This window comes from Mobula hypostoma, chromosome X1 (assembly GCF_963921235.1).
Source record: "Mobula hypostoma chromosome X1, sMobHyp1.1, whole genome shotgun sequence".
Taxonomy (NCBI): Eukaryota; Metazoa; Chordata; class Chondrichthyes; order Myliobatiformes; family Myliobatidae; genus Mobula; species Mobula hypostoma.
The window spans coordinates 34829703-34835702 of NC_086128.1; the positions used below are offsets into that span (position 1 = coordinate 34829703).

Sequence of the window (6000 nt, forward strand, 5' to 3'; positions counted from 1 at the left end):
GTCCTCGCCTCTGCTGCTTATGTCCAGCCATTTGCCGCTACCCTGAGTGGAGAACTGTCTCTTCATGTTCAGTGTTCTGTGTATAGAAAGAACCCCGACCCTTGGCCCTGGTCCCAAGGAGGGGGTCCTGGCTCTGTGTGCTGTGTACAAGTCCCAGCCCTACGTCCTGCTCCCAAGGAGGGGTCCCGGCTCTGTGTTCCATGTTTCCTGTGCTCAAGTCAAAGGCTCTGAGGTCCCTGAGTTCCCAGTCCAAGGCTCTGAGGTCCCTGAGTTCCCAGTCCAAGGCTTCGAGGTTCCTGTCTCCCAAGACCAAGTCAAGGCTTTGTGTTCTCGTCCTGTCCATGTGCCTCGCCCAGTCCAGGAGTACCTCGCCCAGCCCTGGAGTTCCCTCATCCTGTCCAGGAGTCTCATGTCCTGTCCTGTAGCCACGTCTTGTCCTAGCCTAAACCTGGATTCCGGTTCCGAGTCAAGACCCAGGTTCCTAGTCTCAACCAAGATCCAGGTTCCGGGTCCTTGTCCAGGCTCTAGTTCCGGAGTCCTGTGTCCCTAGTTCAGGCTCCTTGTTCCTAGTTCCTTGTCCGGGTTCCATGTTTCTTGTCCATGCCCTAGCCCAGGCCCTGCATCCTAGTCTTGTCCAGGGCCTGTGTCAATGTCCAGCATCCTTTCTTCCCCACTTCCCTTGCTTTGTTGACACACTGAGTCCTGTTCCTAGTAATTCAGTGTCTGTGTCTTGCATTTGGGTCCGCTCCCATCACCCCCTTATGACAAACTTAGCAGCAGCAGTTCAATGCAATATATAATCTAGCAGAGAAAAAAATAAAATAAAAATAATAATAATAAATAAACAAGTAAATCAATTATGTATATTGAATAGATTTTTTAAAATGTGCAAAAACAGAAATACTGTATATTTTTTTAAGAAGTGAGGTAGTGTCCAAAGATTCAAATGTCCATTTAGGAATTGGATGGCGGAGGGGAAGAAACTGTTCCTGAATCTGAGTGTGTGCCTTCAGGTTTCTGTATCTCCTACCTGATGGTAACAGTGAGAAAAGGGCATGCCCTGGGTGCTAGAGGTCCTTTATAATGGACGCTGCCTTTCTGAGTGGAGAAGTCCTGGGTACTAAAGTTCACCCTAAAGATTTCCTGGGTACTTTGTAGGCTAGTACCCAAGATGGAGCTGACTAGACTTACAACCTTCTGCAGTTTCTTTCAGTCCTGTGCAGTAGCCCCTCCATACCAGACAGTGATGCAGCCTGTCAGAATGCTCTCCATGGTACAACGATAGAAGTTTTTGAGTGTATTTGTTGACATTCCAATTCTCTTCAAACTCCTAATAAAGTATAGCCACTGTCTTGCCTTCTTTATAACTACATCGATATGTTGGGACCAGGTTAGATCCTCAGAGATCTTGACACCCAAGAACTTCAAGCTGCTCACTCTCTCCACTTCTGATCCCTCTGAGGATTGGTATGTGTTCCTTCGTCTTACCCTTCCTGAAGTCCACAATCAGCTCTTCTGTCTTACTGACGTTGAGTGCCAGGTTGTTGCTGTGACACCACTCCACTAGTTGGCATATCTCACTCCTGTACGCCCTCTCCTCACCACCTGAGATTCTACCAATAATGGTTGTATCATCAGCAAATTTATAGAAGATATTTGAGCTATGCCTAGCCACACAGTCATGGGTATATAGAGAGTAGAGCAGTGGGCTAAGCACACACCCCTGAGGTGCACCAGTGTTGATCATCAGCGAGGAGGATATGGTATCACTAATCCACACAGATTGTGGTCTTCTGGTTAGGAAGTCACGGATCCAATTGCAGAGGGAGGTACGGAGGCCCAGGTTCTGCAACTTCTTAATCAGGATTGTGGGAATGATGGTATTAAATACTGAGCTATAGTCAATGAAAAGCATCCTGACGGAGGTGTTTATGTTGTCTAGGTAGTCTAAAGCTGTGTGGAGAGCCACTGAGACTGTGTCTGCCATTGACCTATTATGGCGATAGGCAAATTGCAATGGGTCCAGGTCCTTGCTGAGACAGGAGTTCAGTCTAGTCATGACCAACCTCTCAAAGCATTTCATCACTGTAGATGTGAGTGCTACCGGGAGATAGTCATTAAGGCCGCCCACATTATTCTTCTTTGGCATTGGTATAATTGTTGTCTATTTGAAGCAAGTGGGAACTTCTGCCCGTAGCAGTGAGAGATTGAAAATGTCCTTGAATACTCGTGCCAGTTGGTTGGCACAGGTTTTCAGAGCCTTACCAGGTACTCCATCGGGACCTTCTGCCTTGCGAGGGTTCACTTGCTTTAAGGAAAGCCTAACATTGGCCTCTGAAACTGAGATCACAGGGTTGTGAGGTGCAGCAGGGATCTTCACAGCTGTGGTTGTGTTCTCCCTTTCAAAGCGTCCATAGAAGGCATTGAGTTCATCTGGTAGTGCAGCATCGCTGCTATTCATGCTATTGGGTTTCGCTTTGTAGGAAGTAATGCCTTGCAGACCCTGCCAGAATTGCCGAGCATCTGATGTCTCCTCCAACCTCATTAGAAATTGTTTCGCCCTTGAAATAGCCCCCCGCAAATCATACCTGGTTTTCCAGTACAGGGCTGGGTTGCCAGATTTAAATGCCACAGATCTGGCCTTCAGCAGATGATGTACCTCCTGGTTCAGCCACGGCTTTTGGTTTGAGAATGTACAGTAAGTCTTTGTAGTCACACACACATCCACACAGGTCTTAATGAAGTCGGTAACAACTGCAGAGTACTCATCCGGATTCAAAGATGAATCCCTGAATACATCCAGTCCACCGATTCAAACAGTCCTGTAGGTGGTCCTGTGCTTCCCTTGTCCAAACCTTCTTGGTCCTCACTTACTGGTGCTGCAGTCTTCAGTCTCTGCCTATACTCAGGGAGCAGAAGTACAGCCAGGTGATCAGACTTCCCGAAGTGAGGGCGTGGAATAGCACAGTAGGCATTCTTGATGGTGGTGTAACAATGGTTCAGTGTGTTGTTTCCTCTGGTATTGCAAGTGATCTGTTGATGGTAATTGCTTAATGATTTTTTTTCAGACTGGCCTGGTTAAGATCTCCCAAAACAATGGTGGAGGCGTTAGGGTGCGCTGTTTTGTGCATGTTGATCCCATTGCTCAGATAATCTAAAGCCTGCTTGACATTAGCCTGAGGTGGAATGTAAACTGCTACCACAATGACCCGAGAGAACTCCCATGGTAGGTAAAAAGGACGACACTTTACTGCTACATATTCCAGGTCTGGTGAGCAGAATTGGGACAGCACTGATACAAAGCACTCCAGCATGTGGTGAAAACTGCCCAGCAGATTATTGGTACCCAATTGCCCACCATTGAGAACATCTACCATAAATGCTGCCTGGGCAGGGCGAAAAGCATTATCAAGGATGCATCTCACCCTAACCATGGACTTTTTACTCTCCTCCCATCCGGTAGGCACTACAGGAGCCTCCGCTCCCGCACCAGCAGACACAGGAAGAGCTTCTTCCCTGAGGCTGTGACCCTGCTGAACCTCTCATCACAGCACTAAGCAGTATTGCACCCATATTGTATTATCTCAGTACTTTTATATTTGTGTGCTGTAGCACTTTTGATTCGCAGTTATTTTGTAAATAACACTATTCTTTGCATTTCTGGTTAGATGCTAACTGCATTTCATTGGCTTTGTATCTGTATTCGGCACAATGACAATAAAGTTGAATCTAATAATCTAATCTAATATTTGTGCACCAAGAGGAGTTAATCATGAGGCATACTCCTCCACCTCTGCTTTTGAGAGACTCTATAGATCTATCCTGACAGTGTATAGTGAACCCCTCGATCTGAATTGCAGCATCCAGTATGGAAGGGGTTAACCAGGATTCCGTTAAACTAAGAACACACATGGTCCTAATGTCCCCAGGGTGATTCAGCACCTAGCTCTGAGATCATCGATTTTATTCACCAGAGACTGCACGTTTGCCAGCAATATAGTCAGTATTGGGAGTTCAAAACCTCATTTCCTTAAGCGCACTTGTAACCCTGATCTACACCCACGCCTCTTCCGAGGTGGCCTCCAGGGGCACTTCCGATTACAATCGGTGTTGTTTCCGTTATTTTTAAGCAGCGAAGTTGGAAATCTATCCAAATTTTGTGGAAAGTGCACTGACATAAATATCCCATGAGTGTTACAAATATACTAACTTGGTGCATTTAATTGTTCTCCGTGGTAGATAGCAAAATGAAATTTAACGTTATTATAATTCAAATCACGATTCAATCAAAGATTTTCTCTCACTCTTCAGTTTGCCGTGACACAGATTGCTCAAAGATACAAAAATTCATAGAGTTATTGGACAGGAAAGAGGCCCTTTAGCCCAGCTCATACTTACTTAAACTGCACTGTCTATGGCATGATCCAGGAAATACAAGGACATGAATTGGAAGCAAAAATAAGCCACTCCTTCTCAAACTTGCTCCATCATTTAATGGGACTAAGACAGACCTTATAATAATCTCAATTCCACATTCCTATTTTTGTTTGATTTTCTTGTTCATTGAGTATTTTAGTTCCTCTGTCTTAAAACTATTCCAAGAAAATGCTTCCTCCACCCTATCCACTCAGTGACCTCTTTATTAGGTACAGGAGTGGAAGCCGGTGTGGTCTTCTGCTGCTGTAGCCCCCCCCCCCACACACACATCAAGATTCGACGTGTTGTGTGTTCAGAGATGCTCTTCTGCACACCACTGTTGTAACGTGTGGTTATTTGAGTTACTGTCACCTTCCTGTCAGCTTGAATTTATTTGACAAGGCATTTTCGCCCACAGAACGGCCACTCACTGGATATTTTCTTGTATTTCACGCCACTTCCTGTAAACTCTATAGAGACTGTTGTCCATGAAAACTGCAGGAGATCAGCATCCTGTCTGGCATGGTCAAAGTCACTTAGAGATCTCATTTCTTCCTCATTCTGGTGTTTGGTCTGAACAACAGCTGAACCTCTTGACCATATCTGCATGCTTTTATGCATTGAGTTGCTGCTACTTGATTGGTTGATCAGATATTTGCATTAACGAGCAGATATACAGGTGTACCTAATAAAGTGGCCACTGAGTGTACATGACTAATATTGATTGCACCTTTTAGCATTCGTTGCAACAATGGACTTTGCCTGTAGGCTACGAAATTAACAAATCTCACAAGAGATTTGGCTCATTAAAGTTACTTCAAGGTACGACATAAATTAAAAACCAACTCACTGGGACTTACCAATCACTCATTGAATGAAACTGCATCACAGTGGCAAACACTCAAAGAACGGCTGCTTGCCTGAGATGTTAGGGGTTGCTGAAACTGATAAATCTGCATTCAAGCTCAAGTAGCCATCCACACAAGAGAGGAAAACAAAACAAACACTGTAATGTGGAATCCATACCTACAGTCGGGTTCTTAGAATTATTTTAGTCAAACTAAGCCAATACTTAATCAATTTCAGGATGTCACTTACATCCACAGGAGTAAGGTACTACCAAGGTAAAGTGCATATAGCAAGCTCCCACAGGTAACCAGATAATTACACAACATTTAGCGAAACAACAGATTTCATGACATATGCCAGTAATATTAAACCTTATTCCAATGCTTAAGTTCCGATGTCCTAGATGCTCCAGAAAGCAGATGGGTCTTCATTCAACAAACAGCACATCCGATAATGCTGGACTCCCACCAGCACTACACTAGGACCACAGCCTAGATTCTTGCACTCAAACCTCCCAAGCAGGAATTGAACTCGAAAAAATATTTTAAGGAGAATTTCAGCAGAAGCTCCAGCCAAGATGCAAACACCACGTTTTTGAATCAAAAACCCAACTCACCTCTAAGCTCTTTTTGTTCTTTTCCGATGAGCAGCGAAGGAAATGACAATATCTGATCCTGCCTTCACTTTTGAATAGAACACTAAATTCCGTTCTATTTGCTTCCGGAATAGAAACTG

The 6000-nt window shown here is 44.7% G+C and overlaps 1 protein-coding gene across 1 annotated transcript in view; it reads right to left on the reverse strand.

Moving 5' to 3' along the window:
* The window catches only part of dhx58 (DEXH (Asp-Glu-X-His) box polypeptide 58), a 50097-nt gene extending 44097 nt beyond the window's left edge, over positions 1-6000 (reverse strand). The window contains exon 1 of the mRNA XM_063037091.1: positions 5882-6000. The gene's annotated coding sequence lies outside the window, so the exon portion shown is untranslated. The remainder of the gene's footprint in view (positions 1-5881) is intronic.